The 24,448-nt window shown below is 42.4% G+C and overlaps 1 protein-coding gene across 2 annotated transcripts in view; it reads right to left on the reverse strand.

Moving 5' to 3' along the window:
• Positions 1-13,960, reverse strand: part of fam222ba (family with sequence similarity 222 member Ba) — a 48,171-nt gene extending 34,211 nt beyond the window's left edge. Inside the window, exon 1 of one of the 2 annotated variants that reach the window (XM_048556711.2) lies at positions 13,418-13,573. The gene's annotated coding sequence lies outside the window, so the exon portion shown is untranslated. Of the gene's footprint in view, positions 1-13,417; positions 13,574-13,851 lie in introns of those variants that run through there. The other variant, XM_048556710.2, reaches the window with a different exon arrangement.
• Positions 13,961-24,448: the final 10,488 nt, after the last annotated feature.

A 24,448-nucleotide genomic window follows, 5' to 3' on the forward strand; every position in this document is an offset into this window, starting at 1 on the left:
AGTTTTGTACGGCTGCAGCATAACCTCTTGGTTCTAGAACTCGATCCCTCTATTAATAAAAGCTAAAACACTGTACGCCTTAATAGCCCTGTCAACCTGGGTGGCAACTTTCAAGTTGTGTGGTGTTTGAGTGGCATAGGGATTCAACAGACCACTAGGCTATTCCTACTATGTTCCTCAATTAAACAGTGCAGCAACTCCTCAGCTCCATACGCAACTGTCAGCCCAGATGATGGGCTCAGGTCTCCACAATAACGTTTGAATTGGAGGTGAAATGTTATTCATGTCATAGCATGACAAGTTGTGGCCCCTTTGTAATAAGGACTACAGTGGTGCAAGGAAAAAGCCTTTCAGAGGATATCCAGACACAGGCAATAGAGGAAGAGGCAATGTTAGGGTCAAAAGTATTTTTGACAGAAACAAATCCATTTTAAGCTGGACGTTTTACAGTTTATACTTTGGAGCAGAGAGAGATTAAAAAAAGGGATAATTGTTGGGTGAAGATGATGTATTTTCAAATAAAGCCTTCCATTGTTTCCTTCTGCCTTTTTTAAGCCCACAATCTATTAGTCACAGGGGATCCAGCACGTCTCCCTGAGCCAAGATCTACTTAACTGCTTGAAGTCATTTTTCATCATTTTGTAAGGAATAAAAATGACAGGTTAACTTAAAGAACTCAAATTCATTTCATTTCATTTCATCTGCCTTCAAGCTCAGCATTTTTTTTAAAAATGTAATTTATTCCAAAATGGAGCTTAAATTGACATCTGTTTTGCAGCCCAATCCACTTTTCAAAATAAAAATCACTAAGATACAAGTCTACCTTCCTTACATCCACTTCATAACACAATAAGGGCTTCAGCTCACTGACAAAGGCTTTCCTGTTATCTGTGTACGAACAAAGCCTGCTATCCTAGTAGGCTACCTACCTGCCATGTTAACAGCATTCACTTCAAACTTGAAAGATCAAGTGTGCCTCATGGAGCTGACCCATTTTTCAAAGGATTACAAAAAGAATGTTGTTAAATATCCTGCAGCACTTGACATGTAATACCTTTAACTCCTTTTACACATTATTTCGGTTTCAAATTCTCAAATGCAAACACCAGCATGATGTGCCAAAGAACAAACCTCCGTCGTGACAATGCAGCAAGGGAAATAAAAAAAAAACCGAACAAGTCGGGAGTCAGGCCGGCATCAACTCAGAATAGCTGCAAGTGTCAACCAGTCAGCCCATCAAGGTTGTTCCCCCCATTCAAGAGGATCATGGCTAATCCTCTATCGTAATGTCATACTGTCAAGCTCTCTCCAAATGCTTTAAACCGTTTGTATTTAAGAAATAGATTTCTACAGACTTTCAGTCACTTGGCCTCCACAACTTTGTTCTAGAGAATGCCACAGATTCACCATGTAATTTCTCATTTCACTCCAAAATGGGCTACCCCCATATCCCGAGAGCATGAAAAATAACTAAGGTTGCAACACCTTTGATCCCATCAGCCTTAAGAACTAATTCCTTTTGAATATTTGCAATGTTTTAGCATCAAACACTTTGTGACAGAATTCCACAGGCTCAGCAGTCTGGTTGAAGAATTTTTTTTCCATTTGTCCTAAATGGCCTCCCCTATATCTTTAGGCTGTGACCGCTTGTTCTGGATTCCTTGGCCATCATGAACATCCTTTCTATGTTTACCCTGTCTAGTACAGTTATACCCTCTGCTAGATTTCTGTTACTCTTAGGAAGGTTCACAGTTCAGCTGGTGATGGTGGATGTTGTTGTGTAATTGACCAATTAAAACTATTTTGAAATTTGGCCATGGATCAAGTTTATGGATTTCTCAGTGGAGCATTCTGGCTTTTATGGTGTACAATAGACATTTCTGTAGAAGATTCAGGTGTGCATAGCTGATTTGGAACAGTATTGAACATACTGTTTTCAAGCCTTTGCATTTTGACTGTACCTCCACTCTATTTTATTCCCCAAATTACTTAGGCTATCATTTCAAATCAGTACTTCAGTTTCTCTCATTGTACTTTTTTTTAAAATCGTTGCAATGCACACAAACTTTCGACAAGAAAATTGCTAAAATTAGCCAGTGAAGAAACGGTTCAGGAAACATTATTGATGCCACAAGTTCAAACTCTATTTTGAACATATTTCCAACTTAGAGGTCAGATCATACAGGCCACTGTGGTCAAGAATTAATGCACTGATTTCATTGGATGATATTTAGATAATTCACCTTGCTCTCCCTTAACTACGTCATCAAACTCAGTTTCACATTTAAAGTAAAATACAACAGTTGTTGCAAAGTAATTTCATTCAAATGCTGGAAGTACTTCGATAAGGTAGAGATCAGAGTCAATATTTCAGGTTGACACAAACTGGGACGAAAACTGAGTGTTTCCAGCATTTATTAAAATTGTGTCTTGGGCAATATTCTGACTTCCAAATCCCTGACAAAACCAGGGCAGGTCATGGGAGATGTGTTTGCAAACACTTATACCTGCTGCATAATTTCAGTCAAATCTAAACAGGATATTAGTGGTAACCTAGATCAACATGACCCATATTTGGCTGAAATGTGATCTTGATTAGACAACCAGAGAGGTACAACTTTCTCAGGAGCAGGTTTTGCACAGAACAAACTGGGAGGGCTTTCTGCATGAGCAAAATAATTGAACTTTTCTACATGTTAATGTCAGGTAATCTCTACTTCGACAAAACTTTCTTTAAAATAGAAGCCACTTATCAGATATTGCAAATACAAAATTATAAATGTGATGTCCTAACAGTGGTTCATAGTTGCTTGCTTAAAATCAAAATGAAAACAAATTCAACATGACATTAATTAATGCTGAAGACTGATAATGCTACATCTTGTCATATGGGAATATTTGGACAATTCTGCATTCAATTTCAACTTACAGTCAGAGACATACAGGATGGAAACTGACTCTTCGGTCCAATTCATCCATGCTGACCAGCCAGTCCCTACAGCTAACCCTCCAAGCCTCAAAACATTGCTGAGCCCTTTCAAATTTCACAACATCCTTCCTATAACAGGGAGACCAGAACTGCACACATTATTCTAAAAGTGGTCTCACTAATTTCCTGTACAGCCAAAATATGACCTCCCAACTCCTATACTCAATACACTGACCAATAAAAGGTGCAACAAAAAAAAAAGGGTTACATGGCATTAAACCATGGCCAAACTATTAACTCCCATTCTCTTAAGAGGTCAATGCAACCAAGAGCAGAGTTATATTTTGAATTTGTACTTCAATTAATGTGATGGTATCCCACTGGCTTTAGTCATTACAACAATAGCTTGACACCAGTCCCAAGCCATTGACATTTCATTTTCCTGCACAAAGCACACAGTATAGAAATGTATTGCATGCAGTGGAGATCATTTGCTCACCCAGTTTCCATAATCTCCATATAACCAGGCCTCATCTGAAACAGGACCTGGGAGCTACATGTTTATTAATATTTACAAGACCTTGAAATAAACAAAGCCAACGCAACACAAGCTGGGTAAGTCACTTACCTTAGGTTAAGGACCTGACTGGTACATGATCAACTTTCAAAGACAAGTTTTATTTTATTTTGTAGATTTGGAGGTCGGGGCGGGGGGGAGATGAGGGATGAAGGGAAATCAAAAATAGTAGAAGCAGGATCGAAATGTTTTTAAAAACTTCATACAGTTTCAGGCAAGAGTATACTTTACAGTGACTACAGTAGTCACCTCAATCACTACAACAATATCTACCGTTATAATCTGCTGGTGCCAGTTAGGAAAGTAAAACCCCTGCTATCAGTTCTTTGCAAAATTAATGAGCATGTGCAGCATTTCATCAGAAGGGAATGTGGTATCAGGAAGCACTCAAAAGAAAGGAGAAAACCAACACTAAGTTCCTCTATAATGGCATCCTTTCCTGATTGATCATAAAACTGGCCTAAATAATAGACACAAAGGTACATAACCTACTATACTGCCAGCTCCAAGACACATGGTAGCCAACCACCTACTGAGAGGGAAAGAGGAAAAGAAATACCTTCACTGCCATAAAGAATTTCAGTTGGGATGTCTTCATCCCAAGTGCTCAAATATATGAACAGCAATTGAGTTCAGCCTTAGATCAACACCCCAGAAGCTACACCGATCACTGTGGCTCCTGCATCTTAGCTACTTCACTCCCAGGTTGTTCAGGTTCTCAGGTTACAGTAAATACACGTGAAAATTTGCTGGAAGAAATACATTAGTTATTGCAAAACTCCAAGAAAATATTTACAATCTTCTAACTCATTCAGGAATTAAACATTTGCTTCTGCAGCAGACTTTGTTTGAGGACGTGAAAATAGCTTGAGACATTGTTGTTTCAGGAAGTAAAGTTGCCGTATACATTTGGAATTTGGATTTCTCCTGCACAGTGTCGAAGGATGTACAAATTGCCAATGTTCTAGCAGCTTTGCTACTGACATTCATTAGGCTATTACACGAAGGCATCACATGCCAATTCTGCCAACTTAAGTAACAGGTCATTTAGTAACAAGAGAAGTCATCCAATTTTCCCATTTTTGTTGTAAAAACCAAAAAGAACTGCAGATGCTGTAAATGAGGAACAAAAACAAAGTTGCTGGAAAAGCTCAGTAGGTCTGGTAGCAGCTGCGGAGGAGAAAACAGAGTTAACGTTAACTGACCCTTCCTCAGTTCACCAGACCTGAAACGTTAACTCTGTTTTCTCCTCCACAGCTGCTACCAGACCTACTGAGCTTTTCCAGCAACTTTGTTTTTGTTCCCATTTTCTTTGTTCTGCCTCCTTTTCAAACCCCTCCCTTAAAAGAAGGAAGAAATAAAATTTGCAGAAATTGACATGACATCAGTGTCTGAAATCAGTGAGTGAGTGGCGGGGGCCAAAAACTAAAACATATGCGCATCTAATTCATCCTGAACCATCCATCAGGTTAATAGTCTTGTCATCAGGTGAGGTGCTGTGGGCATGATACGATACTACACATATATCATCCCATCATTGGCATTCAATTCTGCAGAGGATTGATGACATGCAGAAATGTACTTTTCAAATCAGTTCGGTACCTGGGGAACAGACAAGCACTGGTTGATTGAGCTGGAGCTCATGCTACTTTGCATGATGAATTTAAATCAGGAAGACATCCCAGGGTGAAGATAATGGAACACTGCACTATTTTGTATGTATTTATCTAGCATTACATTTTCAAGTGCATTCTCAATTAATATACAGATGCAAACTATTAGCCCCATTTACCACAGACGTCATCAGTAATAGTGATGTTAATTTTATTCAGCTATTCTAGGCTTGAAGGGACAAACGTCAATATAAACTGATTGGGAACAACGCATTCACATCAAGTGAACAACTCCTGGAGTTTCATTTCTATGCAGCTCTCACCATGTTTTTACTTACCCATGTCACCCTCATTTTCACCAGTCCCCTTTTTAATCAGGCTTAATACATCCTCAATATTATCCCAGGCCAACTGGTCATCCACTTGTCATGTGCAGAGGAAGGGAATGATGGCCCGTTTAAAGGGAATCAGTCAATCTAGACTGCTTTGCACCAAAGGCTCTTCGATCAAGCACATGCACATTATATCTGAATATGTTGTTTCCCTGGTATAGAGGAAGTTTATCATTGCAAAACATTAGGGTAAAACTAACCTGTTCCATAACAATCTCAAACCCAGTCCCATTCTTCGTTATTTAAACAATTCAACACTCAATAACGAAGCAGAATACATGATCTCCAATATTCTTTGGTTACATATTCTAGGATTTCAGTAAAAACTGAGTGCATATCAGTAATGGATGATGTCAGCACAAGGTCTATGCAAGCAGAAGAAAAACAGCCATGTCTTCAAACCAGCATCAGCACAGGACCTGCTGGCTTCGAGTTATTAAAGTAAAACGGAGGAATTTATTTGAAACGCTGCGTAGTTAAGCCACATTTCAGGGAGAGTTGGACTTAACTGCATTACTTCCAATAACTGAAAATAAAACTCCAAAGCACTAGCTCAGACCCTCGATGGACAATCGGCCTACTTTCTTTGCAATTATTGTTCAGTGAGAAAGTGGAGCTGGTGTAGAATTCCCTGTACCCAATGCTGATATCCTGTAGAAAACATGCACGCTACAGATTTCTACAGTATGTACTTCCACCATGGAGAGACCTATTGTAAACTCACCAAAAGGTGGTGGTAAAAGCAAATATTTGTTCAAAAAGTTTGAAGACAAACGTTTAAAAATCAAATTCCAGTTAATGCCGCAGTGAGAAATGCACACAGTACTTTATAGGCTGTTCAAATTACCTTTCCTTATCCTGCAATGGGAAAAGTGAATGACAACTTCAAGAATTTGCAAATCTGATACTTACTGTTCTTGTTTTTAATTCTCTTCAATTTTCAAGCATTTATCGAATATCCATTTAAAATTAGAGAATTTGCTACCTTTACCCTTTCAGGCAGGGCATTTCAGTAAATAACCTGTCACAAAAGAGAATTTTAAGCACTTCCTTTGTAAAACAAACAGTCATACCTGAAGGCCAATAATATCTTTTGATATGCATCATCTTTTGAAACCAAAATGCCAGTGGAGATTGCCAGCATCTTAAGACCCTGCCCACAGGCATTCATCCCAGTTTCTGCAAGATCCTGTGTTTTGTTGTGGAAAATGTGCTATGATTATTCCCCTTCACATCTCCACAATTATTGTTTAAAATACTCAAAACACAAGATATTCAATAGAACAGATAGAAAGTGGAAATATAGTTTGTTTCTGATTAGTCCATCAAAATTACATTGTTTCAGATTTACAACTTTCCTTATCAAACGCCAGTCTAGCTCTCTTCTGTCAGTAATCAAGTTTCAGTAATTGTCGTTACATAGTCAGGAATTATGGCACCTTATTATAGCTTTCCATTAATTTCTTCAAAAAAATCTTGACTAGCTGTTTATGGAATGAGATCAAGCCAGGCCCTGGGGACTTTACTCCATGAGGCGCAATGTATTTATTCTTAGTTTGCTATTTGTTTTGCATAATTACAACTACAGTTTGTGCTAGCAGTTAATTATACTTAATTAAACATTAGCCTGGATTTGCACCAAGTTGTCAGTAGCAACCAACCTGCCCTTGCTTGTAAAATGAAACAGAAATTCTTAATAATGCAGCACATCTAACAATAGGAAAGCTGTGCTAACATCAGCTCTCCATCCATTTTCTAGCATTAATATTAAAACAGAGTCCTTGGCTTTACAGATATATGGGCCTTTTCATATGAAACTGCACTCTGTTTAACCCTAGTACAGTTTGGGCAGGACAAGTGATTTGGCATCCTGCAAATCACGTCAATTACAACATGTGGTTGCATTTTGCTGGCCAAATACTGTAATCCGCAGTTAAGTGCCAGGTTTCTACCAGGTTCCAGAATTTATTCTCCCCCACCCCACCCCCCACCCGCCCCCCCCCACCCCAAGCCTCTGCTTCCCTTTTCTAATACTGTTTAAAACTTTACATCTTTGTTCAAACTTTTGGTCACCTTGGGACACTTTATTGAAAGAGGTCTTAAATAAATCCAAATTACTGTTTTTGGTAATAGAACATCAACTCTGAATAAACAAAGCTCCTGGAAATCTACAGCTGCTGTTGATTAGCAAAGATGAAGTGGGGGGGGGGGGGGGTACCTGAAATGTGCCGCCAGTGGTAGCAGGCACATGAGCCATGTTTAAGGTATTCCTTGACAGACACATGAACAGAGGGATAGAAAGCACATATTGGCAGTAAGTGGCAGGTCTGAATAAAGACTAGGAATTGTTGTAGGCATGGTGGGATGAAGGCCTGTTCATGTGCTGTATTGTTCTTTGAATGAACTTAGATATGCATTTAAAAGTTAATTTTAAACACATTCACAAACATTAACTCATCTGCTTAGGTGCATACCAAGCCAGTCAGGGGTCTCTGGTATTACAAAGACATGATCCTTTCCATGTACTAAATTTACTCGGTCCTCATAGGCAAACTGCTCTAGAATGGAGAATTTGCAGAGGGATGGAGGGGGGATGGTTTAGGACACAGCCAAATTCAGTCTCACGTACAAATTTCAGCAAGGATCATGATCAAAAGCAGAACTTACTTCCGACAACCAGGTACTTTGGAACCATTCTTCAGAGTGTTAGCATTTTGAAATTAGTTTGAACTGCAAAACGCTTGCATCATACAATTGGTATAGCAGCTTTTCCACTAGATTTCAGAATCACAATATTCTTCTGTTGCACTTACAACAGAACTTACAGTTGCAAAATGTCATCAGTAGGAATGCAGCAATTTTTTTTTACAGTGAGGTAGAACAAATTTCCCTAATCATTCAAAGTTTGAACTTCACAAAGGATCTAAGTACATTAAGTTTAAAACAAAATGGGCAATGAATGCATAACTGGCACAAATGCTAAAATGACAATTTTTTCAAATGCTTCATTTGCTAAGAAGGAGAGACCCAGGGCCGGCATGGAAAGATTGAAAGGCTACACATACTTCATTTACCCAGACATGCAGCCCAACCCCCTCCCTCATTCCCCTGCCAGGAAGTCGATAAGAGGATGTGCTCCTTCATCTTTCAGTTTCCATTTAACTTTGAGCAATTCACAGGTTACATCTCTTTCTGGAATGCCTTGGTCTCTCCCTGGACCCTCGAGGCTAATACTCCACATTAGAACAGCAACAAGTTAAACCCAAATGTGCCCTATGTTCCTGGCTCCAAGTCACTGCATATTTGAAAAGGTTTTGGAACCCAGTTACAATTGCTGCATTTTGATCTGAAATGCTTGTTAATTATTAACAACTGCATAAACTAAATATAGAACAGAAAAACTTAGAAACCCTACAGTGTGGTAGCAGGCCATTCAGCCCATCGAGTAACACTGACCCTCTAAACAGCATCCCCCACAGACCTTGCCCTATCCCCATAACCCTGCATTTCCCACGGCCAGTCCACCTAACCTGCATGTCTTGGGACTATGGAAGGATAGCCAAGCAGGCATAGTGGGAATGCACAAACTTCACACAGTTGTCAGAGGGTAGAATCAAACCTGGGCCCCTGGCACTGTCAGGCAGCAATGCTAACCAATGAGCCGCCATTCCACCCCTTTCTGGTGCACTAAAATCACATTTTAACGCACTCAGGGGCAAGACTCCTGTGCCAAGCAGAAAACGTTCACTGCAAAAAGAAAAAAAGGTTTATTTGTAATTTGAAGTGTCCTAAAGAGTTTTCAGGACAACTTTATCATTTCTAGCCCCTCCACCTCAAACTGTAGCCTAGGTGGAAGTTTCAAAGAACTCAAACTGACTTGTATATAAGCAAATGCATTCAATCAGGCCTAGCTCCATCTCTCAATGTGATTAAAATCTGGTTGTAGTTAAATGACAGGCCTCTGCAACTGTTCTAACATCAAAGAAATGTCCAAAACACGTCTACATTGATGACTGCTGGAGACTGAAGGCAGAAAATTAAGGATATAAAAGCTTTCCAATGATTCAATGGATATCAAAAATTCCTGTGGATGATAACAAAAAAACTGAGGGATTACACTCAGTAGGAGTGAAGATATTGCTCTTTTCACCAGGAAAGCAAAGATTACGAGGTGACCTTTCAAAATATGGAAGGCAGTTTGACAGGACAGATAAAGAAAAGAATATTGCAATTGTGGATACTCCAAAAATCAATCATTGGCAATACATAATAGTCACTAACAGGTCCATAAAAGGAACTTGAGAAAAAACCCAGAGAGTGGCAAGAATAGGGGTCTTGCTCCCACAGGAAGTAGTTGAGATACATCATTAGGTACATTTAAAAAGGAGAAATTGGATAGTTAAAGGACTGAGAAATAAATCAGATGTGTTTATTAGGAAAGGAGCACAAGTCAAATGGGCTGAATATTCCATGTACATGCAGCCAAATCAGTCTATTCACTGCATGCCTTTGAGGTTGGTCAAGTAGGAAACAAAAAAGGGAAGAACACTGTTCAAGCTTCCAAGATAACAAAGTGTGGAACTGGATGAACACAGCAGGACAAGCAGCATCTCAGGAGCACAAAAGCTGACGTTTTGGGCCTGGACCCTTCATCAGAGAGCGGGATGGGGAAAGGGTTCTGAAATAAATAGGGAGGGGGAGGCGGACCGAAGATAGATGGAGGAGAAGATAGGTAGAGAGGAGAGTATAGGTGGGGAGGTAGGGAGGGAATAGGTCAGTCCGGGGAGGATGGACAGGTCAAGGAGGCGGGATGAGGTTGGTAGGTGGGAAATGGAGGTGCGGCTTGAGGTGGAAGGAGGGGATGGGTGAGGGGAAGAACAGGTTAGGGAGGTAGGGACGAGCTGGGCTGGTTTGGTGATGCAGTGGGGGGAGGGGACGAGCTGGGCTGGTTTTCGGACATTATGGTGTAATATCTTAAAATTCCACAAGCCCTCCCCTCACTGTCCCAGGGCAAGACAAATGATAAAAGGCAAGACGGTACGGTCAGTCATCTTTCTGAAGAGGTTTAACTGGGTTTTGATAGGGATACATGACAAAGAAGCTCAACAGCTTGCTGTCTGGAGCTTTCCAACTTTAGGCTGTAAATATCAGATCTGAAAACTTATCACAAGCAAACTTCATATTTAAAAGTCAAGCTCAGCTCCAGAGTAGACTTAGAGAAATCCAGCAACCTATCAGGAGCAACTTCAATTCACAACAGGAAGCAAGATGTGATGGCTCTTATACAGTGCATTGAGTATTGGAATTGGGAGGCCATGTTGCAGCTGTAAAAGACATCGGCTAGGCCACTACTGGAATACTGCGTGCAATTCTGGTCTCCCTGCTACAAGAAGAATGTTGTGAAATTTGAAAGGACTCAGAAAAGAATTACAAGGAATGTGCCAGGGTTGTAGAGTTTGCGCTATGGAAAGAGGCTGCATAGACTGGGGCTATTTTTCCTGGAATGTTGGAGGCTGAGGGATGAAGTTAGAAGTTTATAAAATCATGACAGGGTAAATAGAGAAGGTCTTTTCCCTGGGGTGGGGGAATCCAAAATTAGAGAGGAAAGGTTTAAGGAGCGAGATCGGAAAGATTTAAAAAGGGACGTAGGAGGCAACTTTTTCCACACAGATGGAATGACCTGCCACAGGAAGTGGTGGGGGCTGGTACAATTACAACTCTTAAAAGGCAGCTGGATAGCTTTTTAAATAGGAAGGTTTAAGGGGATAAGAGCCAAAAGCAGGCAAATGGGACTAGATTAGTTTAGGATATCTGGTTGACATAGATGAATTGGACCATGCCAACCAGATTCATTTTCTGCGCTGTATACCTCTATGACACTATGTCCATTCAAACCCCAAAATAATAATGCTTTGGCAAATTAAGTATATCCTACCAACAAACTTATCACCCTCCTCCTTGCAGTTTCTCAGCCAGTAGCTGGGGTAATTGGTAAATTTGTAAAGTCATTACCATTTTTCAATTAAATTCTGGCAATGACTGGTACTCATTGCAGTGTTCAAAGTTTACAGTACACATCACTCCATGGCCTCTCCAGGAACAGGAAATAGTGTTTCAACACTATTAGACTTAAACTATATAGCATAAGTAACACAGCCTTTTCTGACTCACTCCTAGGAAACCAGCAACCTCCAGCACAAATGAAAATTTTCAGACACTACTGTTTATTCAGCATGCTTTAAAAGCCAGGCCTAAATAAACACCCTTTCAGTGATGTATGAAGCTAAACAGGTGTTTGAGAATAAATTATATCCCATCTGACAAAAGCAGAAAATATTCACGCACAATATTAAATGAGCTTCAGAATTTGAAACCTGTGTTTAAACATCAGGGGTTCTCTTGAAAAAGACATTCACATGGGAACAATCAGAAAACATTTACGTAAAATGAGACTCCCTAGGAAATTACTGTCCTCTTGCTTTAATTATCCCAATTAGTTAAATGTGTAGACATTTAGAAAATGTAGCTTTAGTACAAGAATTTTTTTTAAAAACATCAACATAATTATATGGCAAGTCAACCAAAACACTTGCAAGGTCCATTGAAAATTATATCACAGCTCAAGTTTTAAGTATATGGCTCAGACATCTGAAGGCCTCAACTGCTATGTAAAAAGCCTTAAATAGGAGCAAGTTGCCTACATTACCGAGCGTCAAAGTGTAAACGACATCTTGAGGATTAAACTGATCAAGACGAAATTTGCCTAGCAACCGACTCATTAAAAAGCAGGGTTCAGAAACAGGCCAGCAATTCATTCTCTTATCTCTCCAGCTAGAGATAAGACAGTCTCCATCTACTCACAATGAGCAGCTTCTTCAAGAATTTCATGGCTCATATTCACAATTTCAGCGTTCCCACCTCTCTCACCACTACCCACTCCCCCCACCAATCACACAAATAAAACAGTGAAAAATAATTCCAGCTTTAATTCTCCCCACATTGCCTCATTTCCATGTGTTTTGTTCTCGTGACAATTCACGAGTTTAAAAGAAAAGGGACCACACATTTAAAGTACAATGTCGCACGATCAAAATTAATTCTGAGGGTGGAGTGGGGGGGAATATTTAATGACAAACTCCTGCCATTCTGCGCAAATGATTAGTCACGCTGGATTCCTTGCTAATCAATTCAAGATAAACTGTTTTTTTTTAAAAACAAGAACGGGACGAGAAGGGGAAATGCCTTTGTAACAATGGCGTACTGTAAAAGATTGCAGATTGCCTCCACTGATTAAACCGTGCATCAGCCATAAGGTTATTGCAACCGCCTCGCACCACAATCCCTCATGATGGGAGATGAAAAGGGGTTGGCAATTCAAATCAAGCAGCGATTTTCTCTCCCCACATTAATCTTCATGTGACACGGGCAGACGGCTTGGGTTTAATAAAGATTTGCAGAGCGGACAACAACCCTCGCCTTGAAATACGGCATTTTAAGTAGCATTCTTTGAAGTTGCCCTTTAAAATGAGCGCATTATAGGAAAGGCTTGACACAGGAGAGAAAAATTTCACACGCACACAAAGCCAGACTGACAAGCCAGACTGACGCCTCAGCGGCTGCATTTCAAGATGCACTTAGCCTCCCAGTCTCATCATTTAAAACGTTTTTTGTTAAATAAACTTTTTGAGGATAAGTTAACTTCAGCACTTTTTGGGAAATTTGAAATTTTTTTTAAAAAAGAAAAGCACAAAATGACACAACGGTGTCGTTGTCATTTGCACCAATCTAAACGTATCGAGGTGCAAACACCGTCCCAAAACAAAAAAACCAAATATTCTGGACATGAATTCGAGAGAAAATTTCAGACATTTAAAAAGTTAAATAGGCACGACTAGCAAATTCTTACTCTTAAATATTCTCTGCCAAGGCAGCAACCTCTACACAACACCGGCGGCGTTTGTTGTGCATCGTTTAAAGCGTTATTGTATAAGAAAATATCCCCGCGATCGTAAAAGTTCATTTAAAGATACTTTTGGAAGAGAGAAAGCAGAAAAAAACCCTCCCGAGCTCTCAAAACCATCTCCCTGCCGGAAGTAAGGCAGCAGCTGGCGTAATGGACAAAGCGATTAACCAATAGGGTGCCGGGAACTGGAACAGAGCCCCGCCCATTAAGGGCATAAAACACCTATCGGTGACAGGCAGGAGGCGGGCCTTCCGCTTCTTATCCGGCGCCCGCCCCTCTTTTGTTAAGTGCCCTACGCCACCGCAATAATTTTAAACGAACACCAGCCAGGGCGCGGGGCAAGATCCACCAAGCGACGACGCTATGCGGACACTTACTTTCTGTGGAGCTGACAGGACTGCATAGTTAAACTGTGGGTAAGATCATGAATTCATTTGCTGCTCCGGCCCGCGCCGCTCACTCGCTCGCAGCCGCTACGACTGCGGCAAAAAAAAACGCCAGGCGCGCCGACGGGCTGTGCGTACGCATGCGCACCACGGACGAACTCAACTGCGTCTTGACGGAGAAGCACCAGAGACTCAATACGCGTGCGCCATACCGGCCCGCCGCCGGCCAAAAATAAACACGCATGCGTCTTTAATGTGTTTGCCGGCAAGCTTCATTAGGCATTGGCTACCCGACCCTTTCGGCGGGATACGCATGCGTGTCCACGGTATCTGTCTGGGCAATGCCAATTTCACTCTGGTAGCTCTGAATGGTGCAAACTTTTTTAAAAAACTCATACGCGTATTTCATAACTTTTTTTACGTGATTCTTTTCAGGTCACTCCTCCGTGGTCTGTTTCCGTTCATGTTTTCTTCTTGTTTTTTTTATATATCCCAAGGAACATTGAAGCGGATGGAATGTGGCGCTCCTATCGGTTGGAGGACCAAAGGATTGGGGGCAATGATGCTCAATACATCACATTTAAGTCGACATAAAACAACTAACCCATTGTTTAATAACAGATATTGTAGACTAAGAGGTTTCACAAGTAGACACATACTCCAAGTTAGGGAGTGGAAGATTTGGAGAAGGGATTGTTATGTGTTCAGGATGGATTATTTTCATTCATTCACAGAATCAGGGCAACACTGGCTAGACAAGCACTTATTGCCCATCTCTTCTTGCCCAAGGGGCAGTTGAGTGTCAACCACACTGCCGTGGGTCTGGAACTACATGCAGAGTCCGACCAGGGAAGGAGCCAGTGACACCCACCTCCCACCAGTGAATAAATAAAAGAATAAAAATAATGGCAAAAATGCATTACGCTATGCTAATGACCTAAACACTACCTGTCCTTTTTTAGATTCTTAATCAATAAGGGACTCAAGTGTTATAGGAAAAGGCAGGAAAGTGGAGCTGGTGATTATCAAATCAGCCATGATCTGAGTGGTGAAGCAATCCAAGGGATCAAATGGCCTACTTCTCATAGCCTTCTTAAACTCAGCAGGTGCGGTACAATGTTTTTGAGAGAGAAACAGTTAACATTTTGAGAGTGGATGACTTCTTCGAAATAGGCCATTAAATGGTAGTTTGTGCTGTTGATAGAGCTGAGGAAGAGTGAGTACAACAAATGGCAAATATGCCTCAAGCAAAAGACAAGTGGAGGTTAAGGAATGAGAGAAATGTAAAATAGGTATAAATGTTAGGTGTGAAAAAGAAAATACAACCATTTTCCTGAAAGCAAAGCCAATAAAGCAGAGCCCATGTGGTGGTGGTGGCAGGTACAGTTTTGTAATCAAGTTGGAGAAAGAGGTCTTATTCTTAACTTCTGAAGAAGAGTCAGATTGGACTCACCAAATTAACTTTCTCTCTCCACAGATGGTGTCAGACCTGCTGAATTTCTCCAGCATTATCTGCATATGTTTAATATTCTACAGTTTTTTTTCCTTTTTATTACTTGAGATTTGAGTGTAGAGGCTGTAAAATGTGAAACTGAAGAGTGAGGTGGTAGTGAGTTTTGAGCAGATTTGTAGCTCAGGTTGAGGTTCTGGATGTGAGTTTGCTCGCTGAGCTGGAAGGTTAGTTTTCAGACTTTTTGTCACCATTCTAGGTAACATCATCAGTGAGCCTCTGATGGCTTAGTCGGAGGCTCACTGATGATGTTACCTAGAATGGTGACGAAACGTCTGAAAACTAACCTTCCAGCTCAGCGAGCAAACTCACATCCAGTGAGGTGGTGTTCCTCAAACTTGCATTGAGGTTCCTTGGAACACCTAGCAGACACAGGGTAGAAATGTTAACATGAAAGCAAGATTATTTACTGATATCTCAAGCAACTGGAAGGTCAGATCAGGTCAGTCTTGCCAATGTAAAGGAAATCCCACTGAGCAGTGAACACAAAGTGCAAGTAAAATGCTGCTGCTTCTGGAAGGCATATTGGAGCCTTGGACAAGGATCGAGAAGGTGAATGGACAAGTGTGATTGCATGAGAAGGTGCCATAGTAAGGGGGAGGAAGTTTTAGGAGTAATGGATGAGTGAACCAGACTATCGAAGAAAGAAATGTCCCCTTTGAAGAAGTCAGCAGGCCTATCTATCACTATATCTGTGGAAAGAGAAACAGCTAATGTTTCAAGTTCAGCTATGCTTCTTTATTACTAAGCAAGACAGGGATCACATGCCTCACTTTTCCTGAGTGTTTCAACCTTAGCAAGTTTAGGAGAAAAAAAACTGCCATTGATGTTTGTGGGGCCTGCTGTGTGTAAATGGCCCCCATATTTCTACATGTAATGGTGAATATAGAGTCAGAAATACAGCATGGAAGCACTACAGTCCAACTTGTCCATGCCAACCAGATATCCTCAATAAATCTAGTCCCATTTGCCAGAATTTGGCCCACATCCCTCTAAACCCTTCTCATTCATATACCAATCCAGATGCCTTTTAAATGTTGTACCCATAACAGTCTCCACCACTTCCTCTGGCAGCTTGTTCCATACGCAACACCCTCTGTGTGGACAAAGTTGTCCCTGAGGTCCCTTTTATGTCTTCCGCTCTCACCTTAAATCTATGCCTCTCTAGTTTTGGATGACCCCCATCCCAGGGAAACGATCTTAGCTATATACCCTTTCTGTGCACCTCATGATTTGAGAAACCTCTTATAAGGTTGCCCCTCAGCCTCTGACACTTCACAGAAAATAGCCCCAGCCTATTCCGCCTTCCCCCAGTACCTGAAACCCTCCAACCCTGGCCACATCCTTTAAATCTTGTCTGAACCCTTTCAAGCTTCACAACATCCTTCCTGTAGCAGGGAGACTAAGATTGCATGCAATATTCCAAAAATGGCTTGAGCAATGTCCTGTTCAACCACAACGTGACTTCCCAACTGCTATGCTCCATGCGCTGACCAATAAAGGCAAGCAAACCAAACACCCCATTCACTAATAGAGATAATGGGAACTGCAGATGCTGGAGATTCCAAGATAATAAAATGTGAGGCTGGATGAACACAACAGGCCAAGCAGCATCTCAGGAGCACAAAAGCTGACGTTTCGGGCCTAGACCCTTCATCAGAGAGGGGGATGGGGGGAGGGAACTGGAATAAATAGGGAGAGAGGGGGAGGCGGACCGAAGATGGAGAGTAAAGAAGATAGGTGGAGAAGGTGTGGGTGGGGAGGTAGGGAGGGGATAGGTCAGTCCAGGGAAGACGGACAGGTCAAGGAGGTGGGATGAGGTTAGTAGGTAGCTGGGGGTGCGACCCCATTCACTATCCTATTTACCTGCGACTCCACTTTCAAGGAACTATGAACCTGAACTCCAAGGTCTCTTTGTTCAGCAACACTCCCCAGGACCTTACCATGAAGTGTATAAGTACTGCCCTGATGTGCCTTTCCAAAATGCAGCACCTCACAGCAACCAAAATAAACTCCATTTGCCACTCCTCAGCCCATTGGCCCAGCTGATCAAGATCTCATTGTACTCTCTTCTTCTCTATCCACAACACCTCCAATTTTAAAGTCATCTACAAATTTATGAACCACACCTGCTACATTCAGAAGCAGTGGACCCCAGCACCAATCCTTGTGGCACACCACTGGTCACAAGCCTCCAGTCTGAGAAGCAACCCTCCACCATCACCCCCTGTTACCAACCTTCAGCTAATTCTGTATTCGAATAGCTAGTCTTCCGTATTCCGCATATCTAACCTTGTCGAATGCTTTACCAAAGCCCATATGGATCACATCCACCACTGTTCCCTCATCAATCCTCTTTGTTACTTCTTCAAAAAAAACTCAATCAAGTTAGTGAGACATGATTCCCCACACACAAAGCCATGTTAACCATCCTTAATCGGTCCTTTCCTTTCCAAATGTATGTAAATCCTGTCCCTCAGGATTCCCTCCAACACTTGCCCACCACTGATGTCAGGCTCACTGGTCTATAGTTCCCTGGCTTTTCCTTACCACCTTTCTTAAATAGTAGCACCATGTTAGCCTCCTCCAGTCTTCCGGCACCTCGCCTGTGGCTATCGATCGTACAAATGTCGCAGAAAAGGCCCAGCAATCACTTCCCTAGCTTCCCATAGAGTTCGAGGGTACACCTGATCAGGTTGTGGGAATTTATCCACCTTTGTGTTTTGAGATGTTCAGCATCTCTTCCTCTAATATGGACATTTTTCAAACTTTTGCTATTTATTTCCCCATGTTCTCTGTCTTCCATATCCTTCTCCACAGTAAACACTGATGCAAAATACTTATTTAGTATCTTCCCCATCTCCTGTAGTTCCACACATAGGTGGCCTTGCTGAACTTTAAGGGGCCCTATGCTCTCCCTATCTACCGTTTTATCTTTGGTGTATTTGTGGAATTCCTTTGGATTCTCCTTAACCCTATTTGACAAAGCTATTTAATGTCCCTTTTTTGCCCACCTGATTTCCCTCTTATAGCCTCCTCCTGCCTTTATACTCTTCTAGGGATGCACTCGACCTCTGCTGTCTATACCCGACAGATGCTTCCTTCTTTTTCTTGATCAAAACCTCAGTTTCGCTCATTATGCTTATTGTTTCGATACAAAAAAATCTCCAGGTTGCCGAAAGTTGTGAAATAGCTAAAGAAATGCAACTGCTGTTTTTGCCTTTCATGAACCCGTGCCCTGGAGTTAGGCTTTACATAATTGGAATATAAACACAGGTTGAAAGATTCTTGGTGGTTTCACAGGAAATGTCTTCAGCTGTTTTAAGTCATCTGACTTAGAAGACTCGAGAAAAGTACTATTATTTTTTCCCACAGATGTGAAAACTTGGTCTCGTTCCAAACTGCATTTTGGCCAGCATTCCAAAAGCAAGTCATCAGACAGCTGCAGAAATTAGGTGTGGACTGCATAACTGAGAGTGGGTCCCACTGGACATGCGATTTGTCCTCAATGAAAGATGTTCCAATATGCTGCACTGCATTACAGTCGCTCTGCACCATGGTCTTCACTTGCTGTTCACTGTGTACTGACCAGGTGAAGTTCTCTTGGCTGGTTTCTGAAACTACTGTGCACAAGATTCAGTTCATTGACCCTAATGGTATGGATCTGTCCTCAGCTTTTTAAATTTTAAAATATGATGTTTGAAATGCATCTGCAAAATGCATTCAATGTTACATTCTGCACTGCCCAATTTACTCCAAATAAATTGGGCTCATGAACATTTCAGAAATTAAGTGATGTCACTAGTTAGTACTTGTTGACAAATCTAAATGATTACCTGTTTTTAACATAGATGCTTTAAAGACAGCCATTGTACCTGAATCACCAAGCAACTAAATGTCCCTGAATAGGCACATTTACATTATCTCTGCTAACAATCACATACAGAGGCAGAGCGGATGTAAGGAGCATGTTTCCACCTGTGGGAGAATCCAGAAATTGGAGGTCACTGTTTCAAAATAGCCAGCAGTCAATTTGAGAGAAATCTCTTCTCTTCAAGGGTTGTGAATGTTTGGAACTCTCATCAAAATGTGGCCGAAGCAGAATCGTTATACCTTTCTCTTAAATTGTTCATTGATTGTTGATAAACGAGGGGTGAAGTGTTAATCCGAGTAGACTGTAATCAGAAGTGCTCCAACCAGTTTTGCTTTTAGTGAACGGCTCAAGGGTCTACTCCTCCAAATTTGCATGTTTGTTTATTGATGAAGGGTGTGACCAGGTACCATTTTGAGGCAGAATACTAGCTTTGCCATGTATACCCCTGTAGCATATTTCACCTGAGAGTACAGAGAGACACTGAATCTAAGTACTCAATTTCACATCAGCTGTGATGCTATGGCTAAAACTTCACCTCTGGGTCAGAGAGTTGCAAGTTCAGGCCCTACTCCAACCAAATGGCCCACTCTGTTACAAATTCCTATGCCCTTTATAACATTGCTTAAACAGATCAGCTGGCCATTATCACCTTTACTGTTTGACAGAGCTTGCTTTGTGCTAATTGACTGGTTTCTGTGTATTACAACAGTAACTACAAGAAGTATTAGACTTGGGGATGTCCCAAGATTGTGAAAACTACCTGGTACCACTTAGGTAAGCACAAAAGCTCAGCCCAGCTTGAGAAAGAACTAAACAGAAGTGAGCAATGACTGGAACACAATCTGCATCTTTTTCATTGTCTTCACTTCAGAGTTCTATCAGGGCTTTTGACAACTTCTGAATCTCTCATTGTGTCGTATGTTTGCAAAGACACTGGGCCTTTTATGTACATCATATATCTTCCCTCGAAAGCTAGCCCCCAGTTGTAGATGGAGATACTAATTTGGTGTCTGTGGTGGTTTGATAATTATAATAGGCTACTCAATATTTGCATCTCCAAACTAGCCTGTGGCCATTACAGATATAATGGGAACTGCAGATGCTGGAGAATTCCAAGATAATAAAATGTGAGGCTGGATGAACACAGCAGGCCAAGCAGCATCTCAGGAGCACAAAAGCTGACGTTTCGGGATGAAGGGTCTAGGCCCGAAACGTCAGCTTTTGTGCTCCTGAGATGCTGCTTGGCCTGCTGTGTTCATCCAGCCTCACATTTTATTATCTGTGGCCATTACAGTCTGGCACAGATCCCCACCTCCTCCTTTTTGCCTGAAGGCACAGTGTTGCTTGTCATTAAACAATACTCTTTGAGGTAATTTTGCATATAGTGGCAGGCACGCCCATACCTTCCCTTTCCTGCTTACATTAGCAGGTTAATGTCAGCCCATCTGCAAACATCAAATCACCCAGTTCTTTTTGAAATGCTTCAATTCGGTAACCTAAATGAAAACTCTCATGGCACCTAAGTTTTGATTTATGAGAGAATTACATTTATGTAGTCCCTTTCTTGATCTCACAATGACAGGAAGTACTTCTAAGCCAATCGAACAGTTTTGGAAAAGTAGTCAATATTGAAATGGAGCAAACGTGGCTCTAATTTGCAGACAGCTGGCTCCTGCAAACTATAATAAAATAAATACAGATAGAAAAGGCTGAAATATTCAACAGGTGAAGAAAATGAATGCAAGACAATAAAATGTGAGGCTGGATGAACACAGCAGGCCCAGCAGCATCTCAGGAGCACAAAAGCTGACGTTTCGGGCATAGACCCTTCATCAGAGAGGGGCAATGGGGTGAGGGTTCTGGAATAAATAGGGAGAGAGGGGGAGGCGGACCGAAGATGGGGAGAAAAGAAGATAGGTGGAGAGGACAGTATAGGTGGGGAGGTAGGGAGGGGATAGGTCAGTCCAGGGAAGACGGACAGGTCAAGGAGGTGGGATGAGGTTAGTACGTAGAGATGGAGGTGCGGCTTGGGGTGGGAGGAAGGGATGGGTGAGAGGAAGAATAGGTTAGGGAAGCAGAGACAGGTTGGACTGGTTTTGGGATGCAGTGGGTGGAGGGGAAGATCTGGGCTGGTTGTGTGGTGCAGTGGGGGGAGGGGATGAACTGGGCTGGTTTTGGGATGCGGTGGGGGAAGGGGAGATTTTGAAGCTGGTGAAGTCCACATTGATACCATTGGGCTGCAGGGTTCCCAAGCGGAATATGTGTTGCTGTTCCTGCAACCTTTGGGTGGCATCATTGTGGCACTGCAGGAGGCCCATGATGGACATGTCATCTAAAGAATGGGAGGGGGAGTGGAAATGGTTTGCGACTGGGAGGTGCAGTTGTTTATTGCGAATCGAGCGGAGGTGTTCTGCAAATTGGTCCCCAAGCCTCTGCTTGGTTTCCCCAATGTAGAGGAAGCCGCACCGGGTACAGTGGATGCAGTATACCACATTGGCAGATGTGCAGGTGAACCTCTGCTTAATATGGAAAGTCATCTTGGGGCCTGGGATAGGGGTGAGGGAGGAGGTGAGGGGGCAAGTGTAGCATTTCCTGTGGTTGCAGGGAAAGGTGCCGGGTGTGGTGGGGTTGGAGGGCAGTGTGGAGCGAACAAGGGAGTCACGGAGAGAGTGGTCTCTCCGGAAAGCAGACAAGGGTGGGGATGGAAAAATGTCTTGGGTAGTGGGGTCGGATTGTAGATGGTGGAAGTATCGGAGGATCATGCGTTGTATCCGGAGGTTGGTGGGGTGGTGTGTGAGAACGAGGGGGATCCTCTTTGGGCGGTTGAGGCGGGGGCGGGGTATGAGGGAAGTGTTGCGGGAAATGCGGGAGACACGGTCAAGGGCGTTCTCGACCACTGTGGGGGGAAAGTTGCGGTCCTTGAAGAACTTGGACATCTGGGATGTGCGGGAGTGGAATGCCTCATCGTGGGAGCAGATGCGGCGGAGGCGGAGGAATTGGGAATAGGGGATGGAATTTTTGCAGGAGGGTGGGTGGGAGGAGGTGTATTCTAGGTAGCTGTGGCAGTCGGTGGGCTTGAAATGGACATCAGTTACAAGCTGGTTGCCTGACATGGAGACTGAGAGGTCCAGGAAGGTGAGGGATGTGCTGGAGATGGCCCAGGTGAACTGAAGGTTGGGGTGGAAGGTGTTGGTGAAGTGGATGAACTGTTCGAGCTCCTCTGGGGAGCAAGAGGTGGCGCCGATACAGTCATCAATGTAACGGAGGAAGAGGTGGAGTTTGGGGCCTGTGTAGGTGCGGGAGAGGGACTGTTCCACGTAACCCACAAAGAGGCAGGCATAGCTGGGGCCCATGCGGGTGCCCATGGCCACCCCCTTTGTCTGTAGGCCCCCCACTGTACCACACAACCAGCCCAGCTCTTCCCCTCCACCCACTGCATCCCAAAACCAGTCCAACCTGTCTCTGCCTCCCTAACCTGTTCTTCCTCTCACCCATCCCTTCCTCCCACCCCAAGCCGCACCTCCATCTCCTACCTACTAACCTCATCCCACCTCCTTGACCTGTCCATCTTCCCTGGACTGACCTATCCCCTCCCTACCTCCCCACCTATACTCTCCTCTCCACCTATCTTCTTTTCTCTCCATCTTCGGTCTGCCTCCCCCTCTCTCCCTATTTATTCCAGAACCCTCACCCCATCCCCCTCTCTGCTGAAGGGTCTAGGCCCGAAACGTCAGCTTTTGTGCTCCTGAGATGCTGCTTGGCCTGCTGTGTTCATCCAGCCTCACATTTTATTGTCTTGGATTCTCCAGCATCTGCAGTTCCTATTATCACCAAGAAAATGAATGACCTGATTATCTATCCTTCTTTAAGGGTTATTGATTCAGGGATAAATATTAGTCAGGCCACCAGGCAGTTCTTCCCCATTCTTCTTCTCATTGCACTGTGAGATCTTTTACGTTCATCAGGGAGAATAGACAGGTCCTTTGTTTTAATATCTCTGAAAGACCACATTCTCCCTGAACATACCGCTGTGAGACTCAAGTCTCTAGAGTGGAATTTGAACCCACAACCTTCTGACTTAGGAATGAAAATTCTCTCACTTTATTTCTACAGCTACAGCTGTTACTGCGCTAGATCCTTGTCCACACAATCAATGGACTTGTGTCCCAGTGTACATGGTGCTCTGATTATTCCACTCCTCTTTTTGACATAATATTTCAATGTTTCGTGGAAACTTCCTGCTGAGAATAAACCAGTTTAGAAGTAATATACACATCCATTACAGAGAGAACACTGAGAGTTTCAAGATTACACAATATGATTAAGATCTCATAGGTTTCAATTACATCCAGTGGTGATGCCAGGGAACTTCAGATGTGAAAGACAGGCAAAAGTATAATTCTGCAGTTATGCACTGACCTGACTGAACTCAAATATCACTTGAGTGTGGCTGAGAAAAGACATATTTTGTTGATGATTTTTGTCCTGCATTTGTTTAACATTCAGTTATTCCCCATTACTTTGGTATTTCTTATCAATTGTTAGATCAGTGCAAGATGAAAACTGACAAAATGTGACTTTTTTCAGCAATACTAATGTTCCTCGCTAATCCACTACCTTCTTTGTTAAAATATGCTCCAGACAACACGACTGAGCAGACTGTCTTAACTTTAAGATTCAACCTCCGTTATTCCAGATTCCCCTACCGGAGGAAACCTGTATCAGCCCTGTCCAATCCATTTTACTGGTATAAATGCCTTAATCACATCATCTTCCTTTCCAAACGCAAGTGAATAAAAGTCAAGACTATCCCAATTGTTTCCATAAATATAATGCCTCTTCGTGTTCATTTTTAAGATAATTTCTGTGTAATTTGATTGCTGCTGAGAAACTGAGCCACAAATGAAGACATTTGGAGATGCCTTCTGGAAAGGATGGGCTTAAGAACTGTTTTAAAGGCAGGATGGGATGAGAGAAATGCACCTAGGACTTCACACTAAACACCAACTGAAATGATTGAGTTCTCCTAACTCTAAGCAACAGGATGCCAGAAGTGTCTGGATCTGGAAATCACATCCATCATGTTTCCTGCCAGTGGGGATGTGTAAATTGGCCACCATGTTTCTGATATCCTGTATTTGTTCCAAGCAATGTACATCCCAAAAACAAGTCATTTGCTCTAATTGGTCTGTGTTTATTTTATG

This window comes from Stegostoma tigrinum, chromosome 27 (genome assembly GCF_030684315.1).
Source record: "Stegostoma tigrinum isolate sSteTig4 chromosome 27, sSteTig4.hap1, whole genome shotgun sequence".
In the NCBI taxonomy this organism is placed as follows: Eukaryota; Metazoa; Chordata; class Chondrichthyes; order Orectolobiformes; family Stegostomatidae; genus Stegostoma; species Stegostoma tigrinum.